Below are 24,068 nucleotides of genomic sequence, written 5' to 3' on the forward strand. Positions count from 1 at the left end.
GATAGCGTTACGGAGATGTTTAGGAAACTCAAGTGGCAGGCTCTGCAAGAGAGGCGCTCTGCATCGCGGTGTAGCTTGCTCGCCAGGTTTCGAGAGGGTGCGTTTCTGGATGAGGTATCGAATATATTGCTTCCCCCTACTTATACATCCCGAGGAGATCACGAATGTAAAATTAGAGAGATTCGAGCGCGCACGGAGGCTTTCAGACAGTCGTTCTTCCCGCGAACCATACGCGACTGGAACAGAAAAGGGAGGTAATGACAGTGGCACGTAAAGTGCCCTCCGCCACACACCGCTGGGTGGCTTGCGGGGTATAAATGTAGATGTAGAGTATGGGAATTATCGCACAACCAACTTAACCACTCTTTCATCCAAAATTGCTGACCAAAAGAATATACAGAAGAATAGAAACGACGATCATTTCGGCTTTACGAAAGGTAAAGTCACCAGAGAGGCAGTCCAGACGTTGCCGTTGATAATGGAAGCAAGACTGAAGAAAAATCAAGACACGCTCATTGGATTTGTCGAACTGGGAAAATCGTGTAAGATTTTCGAAATTTTAAGAAAAATAGGAGTAAGCCATAGGAAAAGACGGGTAATACACAATATGTACAAGAACCAAGAGGGAAGAGCAAGGCTGGAAGACCAAGAAGGAAATGCTCGGATTAAAAAGGGTGTAAGACGGGGGTGTCGTCTTTCGCCCCTACTGTTCAGTCTATACATCGAAGAAGCAATGATGGAAATAAAAGAAAGGTTCAGTAGAGGGATTAAAATCCAGGGTGAAAGGATATCAATGATAAGATTATCTGGTAGCATTCCTATCCGCAGTGAATAGATCTGTGGAATAGAATGAACAGTCAGTCGAAGAAAGACGAAAGTAATGAGAAGAAGTAACAGAAATGAGAACGGGAAGAAACTCACCATCAATATTGAGGATCACGAAGTAGACGAGGTTCGGGAATTCTGCTACCTAGGCAGCAACGTAACCCATGATGCAAGGAGCAAGGAAGACACAAAAAGCAGACCAGCACTGACAGAAGGGCATTCCTGGCCAAGATAAGTCTGCTAGTATTAAACATAGGGCTTAATTTGAGAAAGAGATTTCTGAGAATGTACTTCTGGAGCACAGCATTGTTTGGTAGTGAGACAGGGACTGTGGGAAAACCGAAACAGAATCAAAGCATTTGACGTGTGGTGCTACATAGGAACGTTGAAAATTAGGTGGACTGATAAGGTAAGGAATGAGGAGGTCTTCCGCGGAATCCGTGAGGAAACGAATGTACGGAAAAAACTGACAAGAAGAAGAGACAGGATGATAGGACATCTGTTAAGATATCAGGGAATAACTTTCATGGAGCAGGAACTGCAGGGAGTAGAAAGTGTACATGAAGAGGGTCGGGTTGGGTTGTTTGGGGAAGGAGACCAAACAGCGAGGTCATCGGTCTCATCGGATTAGGGGAGGACGGAGAAGGAAGTCGGCCGTGCCCTTTCAAAGGAACCATCCCGGCATTTTCCTGGAGTGATTTAGGGAAATCACGGAAAACCTAAATCATGATGGCCGGACGCGGGATTGAACCGTCGTCCTCCCGAATGCGAGTCAAGTGTGCTAGCCACTGCGCTATTTCTTTTTTAATTGTGTCCTCATTTTGTTCGATATACACTCCTGGAAATTGAAATAAGAACACCGTGAATTCATTGTCCCAGGAAGGGGAAACTTTATTGACACATTCCTGGGGTCAGATACATCACATGATCACACTGACAGAACCACAGGCACATAGACACAGGCAACAGAGCATGCACAATGTCGGCACTAGTACAGTGTATATCCACCTTTCGCAGCAATGCAGGCTGCTATTCTCCCATGGAGACGATCGTAGAGATGCTGGATGTAGTCCTGTGGAACGGCTTGCCATGCCATTTCCACCTGGCGCCTCAGTTGGACCAGCGTTCGTGCTGGACGTGCAGACCGCGTGAGACGATGCTTCATCCAGTCCCAAACATGCTCAATGGGGGACAGATCCGGAGATCTTGCTGGCCAGGGTAGTTGACTTACACCTTCTAGAGCACGTTGGGTGGCACGGGATACATGCGGACGTGCATTGTCCTGTTGGAACAGCAAGTTCCCTTGCCGGTCTAGGAATGGTAGAACGATGGGTTCGATGACGGTTTGGATGTACCGTGCACTATTCAGTGTCCCCTCGACGATCACCAGTGGTGTACGGCCAGTGTAGGAGATCGCTCCCCACACCATGATGCCGGGTGTTGGCCCTGTGTGCCTCGGTCGTATGCAGTCCTGATTGTGGCGCTCACCTGCACGGCGCCAAACACGCATACGACCATCATTGGCACCAAGGCAGAAGCGACTCTCATCGCTGAAGACGACACGTCTCCATTCGTCCCTCCATTCACGCCTGTCGCGACACCACTGGAGGCGGGCTGCACGATGTTGGGGCGTGAGCGGAAGACGGCCTAACGGTGTGCGGGACCGTAGCCCAGCTTCATGGAGACGGTTGCGAATGGTCCTCGCCGATACCCCAGGAGCAACAGTGTCCCTAATTTGCTGGGAAGTGGCGGTGCGGTCCCCTGCGGCACTGCGTAGGATCCTACGGTCTTGGCGTGCATCCGTGCGTCGCTGCGGTCCGGTCCCAGGTCGACGGGCACGTGCACCTTCCGCCGACCACTGGCGACAACATCGATGTACTGTGGAGACCTCACGCCCCACGTGTTGAGCAATTCGGCGGTACGTCCACCCGGCCTCCCGCATGCCCACTATACGCCCTCGCTCAAAGTCCGTCAACTGCACATACGGTTCACGTCCACCCTGTCGCGGCATGCTACCAGTGTTAAAGACTGCGATGGAGCTCCGTATGCCACGGCAAACTGGCTGACACTGACGGCGGCGGTGCACAAATACTGCGCAGCTAGCGCCATTCGACGGCCAACACCGCGGTTCCTGGTGTGTCCGCTGTGCCGTGCGTGTGATCATTGCTTGTACAGCCCTCTCGCAGTGTCCGGAGCAAGTATGGTGGGTCTGACACACCGGTGTCAATGTGTTCTTTTTTCCATTTCCAGGAGTGTAGTTCGTTGCGTTTGGTCTGGGTGAACGTCACAAGATATCCGTTCAAATTGATCGTTGATTCCTTGACTCAGTTTTTTTATTACAGAGAGCACGCAGCCCTCTGACCGAACACGCTGAGCTACCGTGCCGGCTCCTCTGCCTCGCTCGGTGTACATGAAGCCAGAGATTGGAATACACCCAGCAAGTAACTGAGGACGAAGGTAGAAAATGCTGCTTTGAGATGAAAAGGTTGGCGCAGGAGAGAAATTCGTGGCGAGCCGCATCAAACCAGTCAGAAGACAGGAAGACAGACAACTAAAAAAAATCGGTATTCTATTTGTGCCCTCAACGCCGGAAGAGATTACGGAGAGGGGCAGAATAAGAACAGTGTTGTAGGAGACCTGTTAGTAAATACCGGGCTGCGAGCAACGAGACTGTTCGACAAGCAACGACCTTGGCTCGATCCGACCTCTTTGGCCAATGCAGTTCGTGACGCTAACAAGACGCGAAATTACCTGCAGTTTCTGCGTTAGTGGCGGAAGTGGAGAAACATCACAGGTTTTACGTGCCTAATACGCGTGGGAGAAGATGCCATAATTCTTTGAACTATCTTGGCATGTAGGGATGTTACACAGCCTTCAGACTACGTAAGTGATGTAATGCGCGACTACTAGCAGACCACTTTGTGGGGTTAAGGCATTATTCTTGCCGCACAAAAATTCACTTCTTGTCAAGTATTCATCATATTTTTCAGAGCGGGTTCTGTACGCTGCGAATGATTATATGAACGTCCTGCACTTGCTTTCGAACAGTTGATACTGTTAATCATTTACAGCAAGTGAGATTCAGCTGTATTGTAAGTAGGCTGTTTAGGTTTTTATGTTGGTAACGCGACGTAGCGCTCTATATGAAAATCACTAACTGTCCTGTGTGAAGGCTGTGGCTGGTTTGCATTGTTGGAATATTTGCTACTTTAGTGTCGGGCAGTTGGATGTGAACAGCGCGTAGCGTTCCGCAGTTGGAGGTGAGCCGCCAGAAGTGGTGGATGTCGGGAGAGAGATGGCAGAATTTTGCGAGGGGACTATCTGGACGTGTGTCCATCAGAAAGAGTAAATTTGTAATATTTAATATCATATATATATGAAGACTTTTGAACAATATTAAGGATCGAAAATTTACATTCCTAGCTTTCGGAACAAATGTTCCTTCATCAGGGAGGAGAGAGGGGAAAGAAAGGGAAGAAGGGAAAGGAGATTCAGTTACTCACAACCCAGGCTATGAAGCAACAGGGAAAGGAAAATAGGTAGGGTAGCAAGGATGGAGGCATGGTTGTCATGGTTGTCTGACAACCATGCCTCCATCCTTGCTACCCTACCTATTTTCCTTTCCCTGTTGCTTCATAGCCTGGGTTGTGAGTAACTGAATCTCCTTTCCCTTCTTCCCTTTCTTTCCCCTCTCTCCTCCCTTATGAAGGAACATTTGTTCCGAAAGCTAGGAATGTAAATTTTCGGTTCTGTTTTATGTGTATCTATCGGCTGTACTGAGCTGAGGTAAGTACTGGCCAGCCCCTCTATCTCTTTGTTAGTATTTGTTTCACATCTTTATATGAGATTTTCCATTAATCATTTAGAACAATATTAAGGTAAATACATCGTTTTTCTCTGTCAAAATCTTTCATTTCCTAACTATGCCTGTCAGTAGTTAGTGCCTTCAGTAGTTAGAATCTTTTATTCAGCTGGCAGTATTGGCGCACGCTGTACTGCAATAGTTTGAGTAACGAAGATTTTTGTGAGGTAAGTGATTCGTGAAAGGTATAGGTTATTGTTAGTCAGGGCCATTCTTTTGTAGGAATTATTGAAAGTCAGATTGCGTTGCGCAAAAAAAAAAAAAAAAAAAAAATATATATATATATATACATATATATCGTGTGTCAGTTTAGTGATGACCAGAATTAGTAAAGAGAGAAATGTCTGAGTACGTTCAGTTTGCTCAGCTGTTTGAAAATCAAATAACGTAAGAGGTTTATCAGCACAGTAACTCATTAATATTTCTAAGAGGACGTTTCGGTATTACATATTCGAATTCTGTGTAACATTTCTTTTTGTTTTGAGAGAAATGACGTCTTCATATGGCCTTACCTCGTCCCACTGTAGTCACTCAAAGACCAATCAGTGACGTTATCCCACTCGTTTCGAAGCGAATAACCTTTCCATATGCTGACCGTACTCTGGTAGTGTGAAGGCTAATGTACGTTTATTTTGCACCTACACTGCGGTGGCTACAGATATCTTCTCACTATTAAGTGAAATTCACGCAGTTCTCAGTTTTTTTCTTTTTGTAAGGTTATCTAATTCAATTTCTTAGATAAATTCGACAGTTGTGATTAGCAGCCTGAGATCCATTTTAATTTCAAGCTAATCATGGTTGAAAAAGTTATTGTTTTTCAGAACCGGTATATTCCTTGATTTACAGCTGTAGCAATGATTCTTAGTAGCGAGAAAGCTCACTTTGTGCCACAGCTGGTAGACTGTATTAAACTATAGCTTTCACCGCACAATTATGGCACGCGTATATCTATTCTTTGTTCCTGACACGGGAACGGCAAACTAATATTCTGTTAGGAAGAGGAAAAGAAATCAGTTGTGAGTTTAACGGTCGTTCGTCGTCGGCGTCGTTAAAACTTGCGTACGGCTTCGTTTTGGACAAGGGAAGGTAAAGGCTTGTTGAAGGAACCATTCTGACATTCGTCTGAAACGGTGTTGAGCAATCGCGCGAAATGTTAACCAGAACCAGGAATTAATCTCGCTCCTTCCGAATACCGTTCTAGTCTACTATTCTCGATGCAGTCCTTCCATTAAGGGTAACCAGAAGTCTAAGAGAAAGCGGCAAGGACATATCGAAGTTTAGCTCTCTTCTCGTAACGTCCGCCATTATGTTGGTACAAGTTCTCAATTTATCGTCACGAACTCCGGGAAAGAACGCATTCGATAAGCTTGTGAGATACCCTAGCTGTATCTGCTTGGCTCACTGCACTCGGGACAAAAGAACGGAATGAATAACCGTTGACGTTACTGGCAGATAGAAACGTAACTGTCTGGCCGGAGGGCTCCATGAACACTTTACGAGTACCTCTTGACCGCTTCGTTGTGAAAACATTACGAGCGCTCAGCGCTTGACTGCTTCGTTGCCTCTCGGTAGTTTCTAAGGACGTGACAGAAGGAAAAGTGGAATATCTGCAGTTAAGATTGGCATTTAACGTGCCATCTACGATGAGAGCTTTAGAGACGGAGCAACGCACGGGTTGGGGAAGGGGAAGAAAATCGGTTGCGTCTCTGTCAAAAGAACAATCCTGGCATTAACCTCAAGCGATTTAGGGAAACCACGTGACACCTATAAACTGGATGGGCGGATGAGATTGGAATCGCTGACCACCGTTTGCGAGTCCAATTTGCTAACCTCACTCGTCGTGCTTAGTGATTCCGTCAGAGCGAAATTAAGCCATGACGCACATTTACCGGACGCATCTCATGATCGGAAGGAAAGACGTGTGACACAACCAACCAGGCAGCTTCTGAACAATTGTCTGAGTACACGTCATCCAGGCGGACCGACTGTTCTGCAGTCTTATTCTCGCTGTTCACAAACATACAAAAGAATGGTTCAAATGGTTCTGAGCACTATGCGACTTAACTTCTGAGGTCATCAGTCGCCTAGAACTTAGAACTAATTAAACCTAACGAACCTAAGGACATCACAAACGTCCATTCCCGAGGCAGGATTCGAACCTGCGACTGTAGCGGTCGCTCGGTTCCAGATTGTAGCGCCTAGAACCGCACGGCCACTCCGGCCGGCCACAAACATACAACGTAATTCACATTTAAGAAATCTGTTCCAAGGTTTGTTGTTCCTGATTCCTTAGACGCATGAGACTAAACGACTTACTTGTGCTCTGGGCGTACTGTTAGTTCTGTGCTAGGAAATGAAGTTCCTATTGTGTTGTTATAGTATCCCCCGCCCCTCACCTGTCGCCACTCCCCTCTTAAAAGAAACTAAACCAATTAAAAGTAATTATTAAGCATTAATACTAGTTTCTCCCTTCCATCTCTCCTCTCGTTCTCACTACTACGTTGCCCCAATTGAATTTCCATTACGTTTCACGTCGAACTGATCTCGAAATTAAACACTTTCTTAGCTATAAAGACATTTGGAGCATAGCGTCTTGAGTAAAACACAATGACGTATAGTTTTTCTCTGTTTACTCTTACGTATATCGACGATGTTCCATCATAATCAATAGATTTCACTTTATTCTACTGTAAAACATAAGTACACTACTGGACATTAAAATTGCTACACTACGAAGATGGCGTGCTACAGACGCGAAATTTAACCGACAGGAAGAAGATGCTGTGATATGCAAATGATAAGCTTTTCAGAGCATTCACGCAAGATTGGCGCCGGTGGCGACACCTACAACGTGCTGACATGAGGAAAGTTCCCAACCCATTTCTCATACACAAACAGCAGTTGACCGGCGTTGCCTGGTGAAACGTTGTTATGATGCCTCGTGTAAGGAGGAGAAATGCGTACCATCACGTTTCCGACTTTATAAAGGTCGGATTGTAGCCTATCGCGATTGTGGTTTATCGTGTCGCAACATTGCTGCTCGCGTTGGTCGAGATCCAATCACTGTTAGCAGAATATGGAATCGGTGGGTTTAGGAGGGTAATACGGAACGCCGTGCTGGATCCCAACGGCCTCGTATCATTAGCAGTCGAGATGACAGGCATCTTATCCGCATGGCTGTAACGGATCGTGCAACCACGTCTCGATCCCTGAGTCAACACATGGGGACGTTTGCAAGACAACAACCATCTGCACGAACAGTTCGACGACGTTTGCAGCAGCATGGACTATCAGCTCGGAGACCATGGCTGCAGTTACCCTTGACGCTGCATCACAGACAGGAGCGCCTGCGATGGTGTACTCAACAACGAACGTGGGTGCACGAATGGCAAAACGTCATTTTTTCGGATGAATCCAGGATCTGTTTACAGCATCATGATGGTCGCATCCGTGTTTGGCGATATCCCGGTGAACGCACATTGGAAGCGTATATTCGTCATCGCCATATTGGCGTTTCACCCGGCGTGATGGTATGAGGTGCCATTGGTTACACGTCTCGGTCACCTCTTGTTCGCATTGACGGCACTTTGAACAGTGGACGTTACATTTCAGATGTGTCACGACCCGTGGCTCTACCCTTCATTTGATCCCTGCGAAACCCTACATTTCAGCAGGATAATCCACGAGTGCATGTTGCAGGTCCTGTACGGGCCTTTCTGGATACAGAAAATGTTCGACTGCTGCCCTGGCCAGCACATTCTCCAGATCTCTCACCAACTGAAAACATCTGGTCAATGGTGGCCGAGCAACTGGCTCGTCACAATACGCCAGTCACTTCTCGCGATGAAAAGTGGTATCGTGTTGAAGCTGCATGGGCAGCTGTACCTGTACACGCCATCCAAACTCTGTTTGACTCAATGCCCAGGCGTATCAAGGCCGTTATTACGGCCGGAGGTGGTTGTTCTGGGTACTGATTTCTCAGGATCTATGCACCGAAATTGCCTGAAAATGTAATCACGTGTCAGTTCTAGTATAATATATTTGTCCAATGAATACCCGTTTATCATCTGCATTTCTTCTTTGTGTAGCAATTTTAATGGCCAGTAGTGTGGGTGTATAAAAACGATTAATACAAATACAAGAAAAAAATTGTTTAGAGAACCATTCATGGGCCTTTGAATTATGGTCGAAATCATGTGCAGAAAATGAAATTCGTCAAATGTTTCTCTAATCTATTTTTTTCTTACTTTTGAACAAATAATTGTATAAAACAGTTGGCCATTTTCTTTTTTGTTTTAGTGTATTTTCAAGTTTCCACTGCACTATCACATCGGAAAAAGTGGACCTACGGATGTTTAGGAGTGTGGGAATCTCGTGTACAGACGTATGACACATGTGACATCCAATCATCTGACCACGTTCGAAGTCCTTGAGTTCTGTGGAACGCCCCATTCTGCTCTCTCACGATGCCTAGTGACTACCGAGGTCGCTGGTATGGAGTACCTGGCAGTTGGTGGCAGCACAATGTACCTAACATGAAAAACGTGTGTTTTTGGGGGTGTCCGGCTACTTTTGATCACATAGTCTATTTCAATATTGATCGATATTCTTTGTAGAGACATTCTATATAAGAGAAAACAGAGAAGTTTTAATTTATTCTGTAATTTGATATTTATTTCTTTTTTTCGACTCAAAGAAAGAATTCCAAAGTTTCTACACAAGTGCAACTTTTTATGCGCAAAACAGCTAAGCCTTGAAGAGAAAAATTTTCTTATACTTCATTTACTCAGCTGGCAGTAGCTGTTCCAGAAATATTTCAATTTTTCCTTAAATCACTAATCAAGTTTTGCTTAATTATTCTGATTACTTTCGAGCAATTAAATTTTCTTCGATAAATCTGACCTCACTCTGGTCTGTATAATGCCCCATTTGTTTATTTCTCGCTCTTCGTTTGGCTACGACAATTCGGATAAAACTCCATTTGACCAATAAATGGTCTGAGATGGTTTAGAGACTAATCAACAAACATATGACACGATTTGAAGCAAGAAATCATATGCAGATACAGAAATATTTGTAATGAATCCATATATGATCCACGATCTGTTCTACACTGCAAGGCGGAGAGAATTTCGTACTAATACCAGTTATTCTCTGCCCCATTCGTTATTTACGAAAGTGCCACTCAGTGACGCTCTGGAGCACATCGGTTCCATGTTCCCGCAAGACATCAAAAAGCTCTTCCATGCATATCTCACCACGAGCTATTTCACGTGGAATGGCGATTTCTACGAACAGCTGGAAGGCGTCGCCGTGGGTAGTCCTCTCAGTCCAGTGGTGGCCAACTTCTTCATGGAACAATTCGAAGCACAGGCAGTGGACTCGGCGACTTGCAAACCTAAGGTGTGGTACAGGTACGTCGATGATACTTTCGTGGTGTGGAGCCATGGTGAAGAACAGCTCGGTGACTTCCTAAGACACTTGAACAGCCTCCATGCCAATATAACATTTACCATGGAAGTAGAAAAGAACAAGAAACTGCCATTTCTAGATGTGCTGGTCACAAGGGAAGGCGAAAACCTGGGACACAGCGTGTATCGAAAACCGACACACACGGACCGATACCTGCACAAACTGTCAAACCACCACCCGAGCCAGAAAAGAGGCACGATTAGTACGCTCGTAACGAGAGCAGGACGAATATGTGAGCCGCAACACCTCAAACGAGAAATGCAACACCTGGAAACTGTTCTGAGGAGCAATGGGTACTCCACAAATTACATTAGAAGTGTAACAGAGCCCAACACTTGGCGAAGTAAGGAACCAGAAAAAGAAATGTCGGGTACGGCCTTTCTGCCATACATTCCCAGAGTGACGGACAGAATCGGCCGTACATTGCGCAAACATGGCGTGACGATTTTCAAACCGACAAGGAAGATCAAAGAGTGTCTTAGATCGGCGAAGTAGAAAAGAGACCCACTTGCAATATCGGGAATATACCGTATACCATGCACATGCAGAAAAGTTTATGTCGTAACGACTGGACGATCAATTAACACCAGGATCAAAGAGCACAAGCGACATTGCAGGTTGGGGCAGGTGGAGAAATCGGCCGTGGCAGAGCACGCACTGAATGGGACCGACCACGTAATAAAATTCGCCGACACGGAAGTTCTAGCTGTAGAGAAGCACTATCATACGCGCTTGTTCAGAGAAGCTGTAGAAATACAAAAACACGCGCACAGTTTCAACAAGAAAGAGGAAAGCCTTAAGGTAAACAGATCCTGGCTTCCCGTACTGCAGCGAACGACCGTCGCAGGTAGCAAGAGGAGAACCGCACCGGAAATGACCTCGGAGAAGCCCTCGGACGTTGGCGCGCCAGGTACATATAGTCTGCGGCCGCGAGCTCGCCTCCACCACCGGCAATGGAGGGCGAAGCTTTGACAATGCCAGCCACTCGTGCTGGCGAAACGTCAGAAAAATCATTAGATGAACGTCGGCCGAAGAACCCGAGACAGAAGCCAATAGGCAGTTTGTCAACAAGTGGCCACGAAAGCCTTAACAATTTTGTATTATTCTAGCCATTCAAATATTTGTGAAAATACTCCAGATATTTGTTTCTTTGGTATCAATCAACAGAGGAGGACAATGTCTAACGCCTTTCGTACATCCAGAAAGGCAACATCTACCTGTTAGCCAGCGCCCACTGTTTGAAAGATATATTGGGTGAACAAAGCGATTGGTGTTGAGTGCTTTTTCATAGAATACAGCAAAGCGAAATAGTCACAGTGAATGAGAGTTCAGACCAACATTTTCTGTGTGAAAGGAAGAGGGAAAGCGCTGAATGCCATTATCCGTGTTTGATGGGTTCGAGAAAGTAAGGTCAGGCCTGCTTGCAGAAGAATCCGTACTGTCGTTTTCTCCGCTCCAGCGTTAGACTCATTACGGAAGACTGTTTACGCTGAGGCGAGACAGCACGCTTCACGGTAAAATCATTTAATGCCGACGCTACCAGAATTTACCACAGAAGGCGCTTGCTCGTGTTACATTGCAATGTACGCACCTTACTACGAATAGACATGGATTTTTACGTTACTGGCTGCGTGGACATTCAGTATCTGATCAAAAATATCCGGACACAATCAGTGGACGTTTATGACGCCTTAAACTCTGCAGGGGGCGCTTTCAGTGAGGTACCTGAATGTCTGTGGAGGAATGGCAGCTGAGTCTTTATGAAGAGCCAAAAGCAGAGAAGATAATGTTGCATGCTGAGGTGTGGAGCGAAGTCGTCCTTCTAACTTTTCTACAGCTACATCTACATGATTACTCTGCAATTCACACTTAAGCGCCTGGCAGAGGGTTCATCGAACCATTTTCATACTACTTCTCTACTACTCCACTCTCGAATGGCGCGTGGGAAATAGGAACACCCAAATCTTTCCGTTCGAGCTCTGATTTCTCTTATTTTGTTATGATGATCATTTCTCCCTACGTAGGGGGGTGATAACAATATATTTTCGCATTCGGAAGAGAAAGTTGGTGATAGAAATTTCGTAACTAGATCTCGCCGCAAAGAAGACCGCCTTTATTTCAGTGACTGCCACCCCAACTCGCGTATCAAATCAGTGACACACTCACCCTTATTGCGCGATAACACGAAACGAGCTGCCCTTTTTGCACTTTTTCGATGTCCTCCGTCAATCCTACCTGGTACAGATCCCTTACGGCGCAGCAGTATTCCAGCAGAGTACGGGCAAGTGTAATGTAGACTGTCTCTTTAATGGGTTTGTTGCATCTTGTAAGTGTTCTGCCAACAAAGCGCAGTATTTGTTTCGCCTTCCCCACAATACTATCTATGTGGTCTTTCCAATTTAAGTTGCTCGTAATTGTAATTCCTAGGTATTTCGTCGAATTGAGAGCCCTTAGATTTGTGCGATTTATCGTATACCCAAAATTTATCGGATTTCTTTTAGTACCCATGTGGATGACCTCGCACTTTTCTTTGTTTAGTGCCAATAGCCACTTTTCGCACGATACAGAAATTCTGTCTAGATCATTTTGTAATTGGAATTGAACGTCTGATGATTTTACTAGACTTTACTTAATATTACTTTTCCCAAAAGTGTTCCATTGGTTTCAGATCGGTACTCTGGGCGGGCCATTTCGTTTCAAGAATGTTATTGTCCGCAAATGATTGCCTCACAGACACTGCTATATGATAGGGTGATTTGTCATGCTGATACAAAAGTTATCGTCTCCGAACTGTCCCTCTATTGAACACAGAACACAATGCTGTTCACATCCTTTCGCATTTAGCGTGTCCTTGCGCGCCATAAGGGCACCACACGCTAATCACGAAAAACATCATCATGCCGTTACATCACCTCCTCTGTACTTCACTGTTAACACTAGGCATGATGGTAGAGGTTTCTCTAGCCGTTCGTCAAATCGAGATCGTTCCATCGGATTGCCACAGGATACAACGTGATTCACCACTCCATATCACTCGTTTCCAGTCATCCACGGTCCAGTGGTGTCGCTCTACACCACCTCAAGCGTCTCTTAGCAGTGACCGATGATATGTGTGGTTTATGAGGAGCTGCTCGATCACTGTACCACTTTTTTTTTAACTCCCTGCAGGCAGTGATTGTGCTAGCGGGGCTGGTGCTAACACTTTGCAACTCACGACTGATTCCTTCCTCTGATTTCATGCTATGTTTCATAACCACTCTCCGCAGTCTTCGACGTCTGCGTTTTCGAACATTATGAATTACCTCGAAGAAAACGCTCTGTTGACACACAGTCAACATGGGTTTAGAAACATCGTTCCTGTGAAACACAACTAGCTTCAAGATTTTAAACATGGCTGAAACAGCAACTGTTGAAATTCTTCACGGTAAATGATGAATTTAACATTTGGTTGTTTTCGCTACTATGTATTTTACCGTTTTACGTTACGCGAGATTCTCGCGTGTAACAGTAGTGCCCTCTCTCGTTAGATGTGTTCCACAGCGCAAGCTTCATCTACTTGACACTAGGACACAGGTAAATTGGTTTCAAATTTTCCATTTTACATAGATGTTTTTAAATAGTTCTGATATGTTTTATTTATTAAGATAGAAGGTTTGAATTAGCACAACTTTTAATAATTTTGTTGCGCATGTGTATGTATCCATGGATTTTAATGTGCGCGAGTGTCTGGCACATACCACAAGTGCCCTCTTTCGGCGAAACCATATGCCCTAGGGCTTTCACACTCTCGTCACGATAGTTCATAGGCGATGTGCACATGCTAAACTGTGTTCAAATTGACCCAGTGTCCATAATCATATTGTATAAATGGAGATGTTGTCTTAACTGCTGACGACGCCTTTGGCACAATTGTTTTATTAATCTCCATTGCAAGATGTAATTTTAGTAAGTGACTAAAAGTTTTTGTGCCTGTAATACTCTGGCAATTTTACGGTTACTTAAGCTATAGTGTTTTTCTTTCTCATTTCCGATGCTAAGTTTTTGCTAATGAAAGTGTCTTCCTGTTCAGGATATTTTACTTCTGATGAAGGTATATTTATATATACCGAAACCTTGGTCAAGAATTTTAATAAATCTTTATCCTGCAACTGTTTTGGCTGTCATCATTTACCGTGAAAAACACAACTAGCTCTTTATTCACATGAAGTGTTAAGTGCTATTGACAAGGGATTTCAGATCGATTCCGTGTTTCTGGATTTCCGGAACGCTTTTGACACTGTACCACACAAGCGGCTCGTAGTGAAACAGCGTGCTTGTGGAATATCGTCTCACTTATGTGACTAGATTTGTGATTTCCCGTCAGAGAGGTCACAGTTCGTAGTAACTGACGGAAAGTCATTGAGTGAAACAGAAGTGATTTCTGGCGTTCCCCAAGGTAGTGTTGTAGGCCCTTTGCTGTTCCTTATCTACATAAACAATCTGAGCAGCCGTCTTAGGTTGCTTGCAGATGACGCTGTCGTTTATCGACTAATAAAGTCATCAGAAGATCAAAACAAACTACAAAACGATTTAGAAAAGATATCTGAATGGTGCGAAAATTGGCAGTTGAACCTAAATAACGAAAAGTGTGAGGTCATCCACATGAGTGCTAAAAGGAACTCGTTAAACTTCGGTTACACGATAACTCAGTCTAATCCAAAAGCCGTAAATTCAAATAAATACCTAGGTATTACAATTACGAACAACTTAAATTGGAAGGAAAACACAGAAAATGTTGTGGGTAAGGCTAACCAAAGCCTGCGTTTTATTGGCAGGACACTTAGACCTACTAAGGAGACCTACTAAGGAGACTGCCTACAGGACGCTTGTCCGTCCTCTTATAGAATACTGCTGCGCGGTGTGGGATCCTTACCAGATAGGACTGACGTAGTACATCGAAAACGTTCAAAGAAAGGCAGCACGTTTTGTATTATCGCGAGACATGAGAGAGAGTGTCACAGAAATGATACAGGATTTGGATTAAAAGAAAGGCGTTTTTCATTGCGACGGAATCTTCTCACGAAATTCCAATCACCAACTTTCTCCTCGGAATGCGAAAATATTTTGTTGACACCGACCTACATGGGGAGGAACGATCACCACTATAAAATAAGGTAAATTAGAGCTCGTACGGAAGGATATAGATGTTCATACTTTCCGCGCGCTATACGAGATTGGAATAACAGAGAATTGTGAAGGTGATTCGATAAATCCTCTGCCAGGCACTTAAATGTGGTTTGCAGAGTATCCATGTAGATGCAGAAGTAGATGTAGATGTCATGGTTTAGCTGTGGTTGTTTCTTCGCGTTTCCACTTAAAAATCACATAACAAATCGAATTGGACATCTTTAGAAGGATTTAAATGTCCCGACTGGGTATGTTGTTCAGGCGATATCCAATGACAAATCCACTTTCTCACATTCTAAGACACTGAGCTCATCTGCCAACCTGTTCTCCTGTTACTGCTCCTCCAATGGCGACACAATGCTCCCCGGGTCCTTTCATACTGGTGGGGTTCCCCTCTCGTGATATCTGGTGGTCAATCTACATGTCAGAATGATTTTGATCAGTTAGTGTATTTATGGACTTCTTTACGTTGCACTCTTCATAACAAATGAAGCAGTTTTGGTCCTTAAACGGAAATAACAATTGGTCTTTCTCACAGTAGTATTTACTGATCAAGTGGTATGGCAACAAAAACTTCTTCCTACGAGTGTGTACTACACAATGAAAAATTCTGGGATCCCTATATGAACCAGAATAACGTGTCAGTTCATGGCTGCACCTGTTTGCTTTTCCTGTTGGTGTTGTCTACGAGTGGCGGTTTGTGGAAAAAGGAAACTATCTTCAGCCCAGAGCTGATGGGCCTGTCTTTCCCTAGTTGTTCTAAACCGCTAGTGCTGCGGGAATAGTTGGCCGGCTCGAGAGTAAGTGGTGTTTCCAGGACAGGTGATATTTCGAACACCTGTGGGAGAGAAACTTCTACGAGGTCCTAACAGAAAGCAGCTGTTTACAGTAGTGCTATAACTGGGAGCCGGAATTCGCCAGTAAAATTGCCTACTTTTTGCTCATGATCATTAGCTTCTGAAAGGCCTAAATGCTAAATAATTTCGTGCAGTGATCTGGAGCACGCGAGATTATTGGTAGTCAGCCGGGTGCCCTCTTGGAGTTGACGTGGCAAGTCTTGGGCGTGGCTTTCTCGTTGTGTGTTTCAGAAGTCGGAAGCGGCTGATCCTTACTGATCAACCGAGTTATTTCTTTTGAAGCCATTTTGACTGTCTGAAGAAATATGTAAAGGCTTTTTAAATTACCGCTACCAGTCGCAAACTTTGTTGACTATTGTATTACTTATATACACTCCTGGAAATGGAAAAAAGAACACATTGACACCGGTGTGTCAGACCCACCATACTTGCTCCGGACACTGCGAGAGGGCTGTACAAGCAATGATCACACGCACGGCACAGCGGACACACCAGGAACCGCGGTGTTGGCCGTCGAATGGCGCTAGCTGCGCAGCATTTGTGCACCGCCGCCGTCAGTGTCAGCCAGTTTGCCGTGGCATACGGAGCTCCATCGCAGTCTTTAACACTGGTAGCATGCCGCGACAGCGTGGACGTGAACCGTATGTGCAGTTGACGGACTTTGAACGAGGGCGTATAGTGGGCATGCGGGAGGTCGGGTGGACGTACCGCCGAATTGCTCAACACGTGGGGCGTGAGGTCTCCACAGTACATCGATGTTGTCGCCAGTGGTCGGCGGAAGGTGCACGTGCCCGTCGACCTGGGACCGGACCGCAGCGACGCACGGATGCACGCCAAGACCGTAGGATCCTACGCAGTGCCGTAGGGGACCGCACCGCCACTTCCCAGCAAATTAGGGACACTGTTGCTCCTGGGGTATCGGCGAGGACCATTCGCAACCGTCTCCATGAAGCTGGGCTACGGTCCCGCACACCGTTAGGCCGTCTTCCGCTCACGCCCCAACATCGTGCAGCCCGCCTCCAGTGGTGTCGCGACAGGCGTGAATGGAGGGACGAATGGAGACGTGTCGTCTTCAGCGATGAAAGTCGCTTCTGCCTTGGTGCCAATGATGGTCGTATGCGTGTTTGGCGCCGTGCAGGTGAGCGCCACAATCAGGACTGCATACGACCGAGGCACACAGGGCCAACACCCGGCATCATGGTGTGGGGAGCGATCTCCTACACTGGCCGTACACCACTGGTGATCGTCGAGGGGACACTGAATAGTGCACGGTACATCCAAACCGTCATCGAACCCATCGTGCTACCATTCCTAGACCGGCAAGGGAACTTGCTGTTCCAACAGGACAATGCACGTCCGCATGTATCCCGTGCCACCCAACGTGCTCTAGAAGGTGTAAGTCAACTACCCTGGCCAGCAAGATCTCCGGATCTGTCCCCCATTGAGCATGTTTGGGACTGGATGAAGCGTCGTCTCACGCGGTCTGCACGTCCAGCACGAACGCTGGTCCAACTGAGGCGCCAGGTAGAAATGGCATGGCAAGCCGTTCCACAGGACTACATCCAGCATCTCTACGATCGTCTCCATGGGAGAATAGCAGCCTGCATTGCTGCGAAAGGTGGATATACACTGTGCTAGTGCCGACATTGTGCATGCTCTGTTGCCTGTGTCTATGTGCCTGTGGTTCTGTCAGTGTGATCATGTGATGTATCTGACCCCAGGAATGTGTCAATAAAGTTTCCCCTTCCTGGGACAATGAATTCACGGTGTTCTTATTTCAATTTCCAGGAGTGTATTTAGCGACATGTTTCAACGGAATACCTCATCTTCAGGCTAAATTGCATTATAAAATACAATTTTACAGTAAGGTCATACTGATGTTACATAGTCTTTTCGTAAATGCTGTGGTTAGCCAGTTTTCTCTTCTTCCACGTGATGACGACAGCATTTACGAAAAGACTGTGTAACATCAGTGTGATCTTATTGTAAAATTGTTTTTGTAATGCCATTTAGCCTGAAAATGAGGCATTCCCACGAAACATATCGCTAAATAAATAAGTAACATAATAGTCAACAAAGTTTGTGACTGGTAGCGGTAATTTAAAAACCTCTACGAGTTATTTCTTCCGGTATGGAAAAACTGAGATACCGAAAATGTGCTCCCGTGTGCGGCCTGGATTTCGGGTTGAATTTTCGGGTGTTCTAGGCTAGTGTTTCGTTCAAGTGAGCATGCACTTGCTCTGTACGCAGAGCCCGTATGTCAGATCGTGGAACAAGTAGGTAGTTCGACGGTAGTGTTTTAGTGAACAAGGCTGATGTGATGTTTTTGTGTGATTCTTTGCGTTTTGACTTTGAACTGTATTTCTGTTTTGTTGTTGTGGTGATTATCGGCGTGAGTTGCTACGAACCAGTGGGAGGCAGTGCATAAAACTGTTAGCAGTGAACATACACTGAGGTGACAAAACTCATGGGATTCTTTCTAATATCGTGTCGGACCTACTTTTCCACGGCGTAGTGCAGCAACTCGACGTGTCAGGAATTCAACAAGTCGCTGGATGTCCTCTGCAGAAGTATTGAGCCATGCTGCCATGCTGCCTCAATAGCCGCCCATTATTACCAAAGCGCAGGATTTTCTGCAAGAACTGACCTCTCGATTATGTCCCATGTTCAATTGGAGCCGGCTGGGGTGCCCGAGCGGCTCTAGGCGCTACAGTCTGGAACCGCGCGACCGCTACGGTCGCAGGTTCGAATCCTGCCTCGGGCATGGATGTGTGTGATGTCCTTAGGTTAGTTAGGTTTAAGTAGTTCTAAGTTCTAGGGGACTGATGACCTCAGAAGTTAAGTCCCAAAGTGCTCAGAGTCATTTGAACCATTTGTTCAATTGGATTCACCTCGGGCGATCTGGATGGACAAACCATTCGCTCGAATTCTCCAGAATATTTCCAGCCAATGACCGGTTCAGTTTCACCAGAAGATCCTGTCCATTCCATGTAAAAACAGCTCACACCATTATGAAGCCGCCACCAGCTTGGACAGTGCCTTGTTGACAACTTGTGTCCATAGCTTCATGGGGTTTGCGCCGCACTCGAGCCCTACCATCAGCTCTTACCAACTGAAATGTGGAATCTTCTGACCAGGACACGGTTTTCCAGTCTTCTGAGGTCCTACCGATACCGTCACGAGTGCGGGAGAGGCGCTGGAGGCAACGTGTTGCTGTTAGTAAAGGCATTCGTGTCGGTCACCTGCTGTCACAGTCGCTTAACACAAAATTTCGCTGCACTGTCTTAAGGGATACGTTCGTCGTATGTCCCATTGATTTGTGCGGATATTTCACGCAATGTTGTTTGTCTGTTCTCCGGAATGATCAGTGCTATACATATGAGGAATACTTGTACTTAGCTGTAAGTGAATCTGTATCTCCTCCACCAGAACGTAGATAGGAGTACACTACATAACTGCTGGACGCACAAACAAATTATTATTTGCCATGTTCTCAGATACCAGGGCATAAAATAGCTGTTATACTTCGCTTACTTTTATTCCATAGTGTCAAACTTAAATGTTTCACATTCAAAAGCGTGTAATATATATTATTTGTGTTTGAAGCTAAAGAAATTCCTTCAGAAACCTTTACAACGAAGGGGTACGCTAACTACTCCTCTTTACTTTGTTAATTCTCTAATGATGTTGTAAATAAAATACTTTTCATCCGACTACACAGGGACTCAGTAATAGGAATAAAAACAATCTGCGTAAAAATTTACTGTAGGCGAAGGCAGTGTCCATTATTCAGGCATACGTTACCAGTTACCTGACAGCAACAAAATGTTCAAATGGCTCTGAGCACTATGGGACTTAACAGCTGAGGTCATCAGTCTCCTAGAACTTAGAACTACTTAAACCTAACTAACCTAAGGACATCACACACACCCATGCCCGAGGCAGGATTCGAACCTGCGAACGTAGCGGTCGCGCGGTTCCAGACTGTAACGCCTAGAACCGCTCGGCCACCACGGCCGACTTGACAGCAACACTAGAAATATTATCTCCTAATAAAGGAGACTGAAGGCATTATCCACTGACAAATGCTTTATCACAAGCAGTTGCTATACATTTTAGTAACAATACAACATAATACAAATGCTATATTACAACCGACTTCAGCACATTGTACATACAGTTAGAGGAATAGTGTAAGTGAACATAGTGATTTTTTTCATTTTTTAAATTTCTTGCTGATCCTTGAGGACCACTCAAATAAGGATAAGTGGAATGAACATGAGACCTAAGTAAGGCTACGTTAATTATTGTGTCAAATATATATCTTATGTTATTATTTATAGCCTGTTCCACATACGCTATGATCTTACTTTGAGGCTAACTATTGAGCAACATATGTAAAGAAAAATAATCTAAGTAAAAACGCTGTTCACCGCTGATAAAAAAGCCAGTTTATTTAACAAAAGCGTAAATTAAATATGGCAGTTAGTTTTAGGTTTGGGACATAACCTAGGCTACTGGCGCAGTGTCGGGTGATACAAAATTCTGCTCTACTTTTCGGAAAGCAGATGGTGATAGAAACTTCTTCCTCTTCTGAGATACGAACCAGCGACCTCTCGTTTGGCCGCCGCCACGCATATGTGCGTTGTCGCCCTCGGTTACAAAAGAAGGTAAAGACTTTCGGCCTACGATAAAATTCCTGTACTCAAACAGTCCGCCAGAAGAGAGAGAGGAGAGATTTGGAGCAACGTAACTGTTCAATTGTGTGTGAAATCTTATGGGACTTAACTGCTAAGGTCATCAGTCCCTAAGCTTACACACTACTTAACCTAAATTATCCTAAGGATAAACACACACACCCATACCCGAGGGAGGACTCGAACCTCCTCCGGGACCAGCGGCACAGTCCTTGACTGCAGCGCCTTAGACCGGGAGCAGTGTAGTGTGTGCTATTTGGAAACGTGCAGTTCAGAGGTTAGAAAGCCATTGGTGCGGACGACGTACCAATACTCAGACACCAAGTAACGTGGAAAGCTTGATGTTCATACGAGGGGCGTTCAGTAAATAATGCAACACATTTTTTTCTGAAATCAGGTTGGTTTTATTGGAAAATTGGAAATCTGAGGTAAGTTCTATGGGACCAAACTTCTGAGATCATCAGTCCCTAGGCTTACACATTACTTAACCTAACTTATACTAACTTAGGCTAAGGACAACACACACACACCCATGCCCAAGGGAGGATCCGAACCTCCGACGGAGGGAGCCGCGCGAACCGCGGCAAGGCGCCTTAGACAGCAAGGCTACCCAGCGCGACGATTGGTTTTATCCAGTATTCCAATACACCATATTATTCCCCATTCTTTTGGCTACAAAACACTGTTTTTCAATATAATCTACATTCAATGTGACGGCCCTACGCCACAATACTGGGAGTGCCTTTATGCCTGCATGGTAGCACTCTACTGATCGACGTCGGAGCCAACGTCTTGCTCCGTCAGAAACCTCTCCATCGTCTACGTACTGCTTCCCACGGAGTGCACCCTTCATTTCACAGATGGTCCTTCGTTGCTCGTCATGGTTTTCTGTTAGGCGGCAAGCAACCCACTGGACACACACCTATGAGTACACTAACTGCTGGACGAGGTTATCAGCACTACAACAGAGCCGTCCAGTTGTGCAGCGATGTGTTCCGTCGATCACCTCGAATGAGAGTGTCCGCACGTTCCAACATTGCAGCAGCCGCAGCTGTGTGCGGCCGGCCGGTACGCAGGATGTCGGACAGGATTGAATGACCTAGTTACGATGATGACAGACGTATCTCTCAACGACTCACAGTGCTTTTTTTCAGGCCTCCATTGCCGTTCTACAAACGCCTATGAATATCTGCGATGCCTTTTCCGCGAAAAGGAGCTCAATGATAGCGCTCTGCTTAGAACGCCTTTCCGTTACAGACGCCATTCTGAAGGCAACGTATAGCGTCGCCATTTGTCGGAACTTCATGAAAGTACAGGGGTTGAAGCGGGAATATTCGACGATGTCCCGCAACAAATTCCGAGAAAAATGTGTTGCATTACTTATTGAACGCCCTTCACTGGTATAGCACCGCTGTCTGTTGGATAGCGGGCGGCAGTTCACAGAAAATTTAATTACTGATAACAAACAGACCCGAACTTTTCGACTCTGTATAAGCAGAACAGGGAATCAGTGATCATAAGGCCGTTGCAGCATCCCTGAATATGGAAGTTAATAGGAATACAAAAATAGGGAGGAAGGTTTATCTGTTTAGCAAGAGTAATAGAAGGCAGATTTCAGACTACCTAACAGATCAAAGCGAAAATTTCTGTTCCGACACTGACAATGTTGAGTGTTTATGGAAAAAGTTCAAGGCAATCGAAAAATGCGTTTTAGACAGGTACGTGCCGAGTAAAACTGTGAGGGACGGGAAAAACCCACCGTGGTACAACAACAAAGTTAGGAAACTACTGCGAAAGCAAAGAGAGATTCACTCCAAGTTTAAACGCAGCCAAAACCTCTCAGACAAACAGAAGCTAAACGATGTTAAAGTTAGCGTAAGGACGGCTATGCGTGAAGCGTTCAGTGAATTCGAAAGTAAAATTCTATGTACCGACTTGACAGAAAATCCTAGCAAGTTCTGGTCTTACGTTAAATCAGTAAGTGGCTCGAAACAGCATATCCAGACACTCCGGGATGATGATGGCATTGAAACAGAGGATGACACGCGTAAAGCTGAAATACTAAACACCTTTTTTTCACAGAAGGAACTGCACTGCAGTTCCTTCTCTAAATCCTCGCACAAACGAAAAAATGGCTGACATCGAAATAAGTGTCCAAGGAATAGAAAAGCAACTGGAATCACTCAACAGAGGAAAGTCCACTGTACCTGACGGGATACCAATTCGATTCTACACAGAGTACGCGAAAGAACTTGCCCCCCTTCTAACAGCCGTGTACCGCAAGTGTCTAGAGGAACGGAAGGTTCCAAATGATTGGAAAAGAGCACAGATAGTCCCAGTCTTCAAGAAGGGCCGTCGAGCAGATGCGCAAAACTGTAGACCTATATCTCTGACGTCGATCTGTTGTAGAATTTTAGAACATGTTTTCTGCTCGAGTATCATGTCGTTTTTGGAAACCCAGAATCTACTCTGTAGGAATCGACATGGATTCCGGAAACAGCGATCGTGTGAGACCCAACTCGCTTTATTTGTTCATGACACCCAGAAAATATTAGATACAGGCTCCCAGGTAGATGCTATTTTTCTTGACTTCCGGAAGGCGTTCGATACAGTTCCGCACTGTCGCCTGATAAACAAAGTAAGAGCCTACGGAATATCAGACCAGCTGTGTGGCTGGATTGAAGAGTTTTTAGCAAACAGAACACAGCATGTTGTTATCAATGGAGAGACGTCTACAGACGTTAAAGTAACCTCTGGCGTGCCACAAGGGAGTGTTATGGGACCATTGCTTTTCACAATATATATAAATGACCCAGTAGATAGTGTCGGAAATTCCATGCGGCTTTTCGCGGATGATGCTGTAGTATACAGAGAAGTTGCAGCATTAGAAAATTGTAGCGAAATGCAGGAAGATCTGCAGCAGATAGGCACTTGGTGCAGGGAGTGGCAACTGACCCTTAACACAGACAAATGTAATGTATTGCGAATACATAGAAAGAAGGATCCTTTGTTGTATGATTACATGATAGCGGAACAAACCCTGGTAGCAGTTACTTCCGTAAAATATCTGGGAGTATGCGTGCGGAACGATTTGAAGTGGAATGATCATATAAAATTAATTGTTGGTAAGGCGGGTACCAGGTTGAGATTCATTGGGAGAGTCCTTAGAAAATGTAGTCCATCAACAAA

The 24,068-nt window shown here is 45.3% G+C and overlaps 1 protein-coding gene across 1 annotated transcript in view; it reads right to left on the reverse strand.

Annotated features, from left to right (window-relative positions):
• Positions 1-24,068, reverse strand: part of LOC126126961 (cytochrome P450 4c3) — a gene marked incomplete at its 5' end in the record, with an annotated part of 305,398 nt that overhangs the window by 88,446 nt on the left and 192,884 nt on the right. The window lies entirely within an intron of this gene.

Source organism: Schistocerca cancellata, chromosome 1 (assembly GCF_023864275.1).
Source record: "Schistocerca cancellata isolate TAMUIC-IGC-003103 chromosome 1, iqSchCanc2.1, whole genome shotgun sequence".
NCBI lineage: Eukaryota > Metazoa > Arthropoda > Insecta > Orthoptera > Acrididae > Schistocerca > Schistocerca cancellata.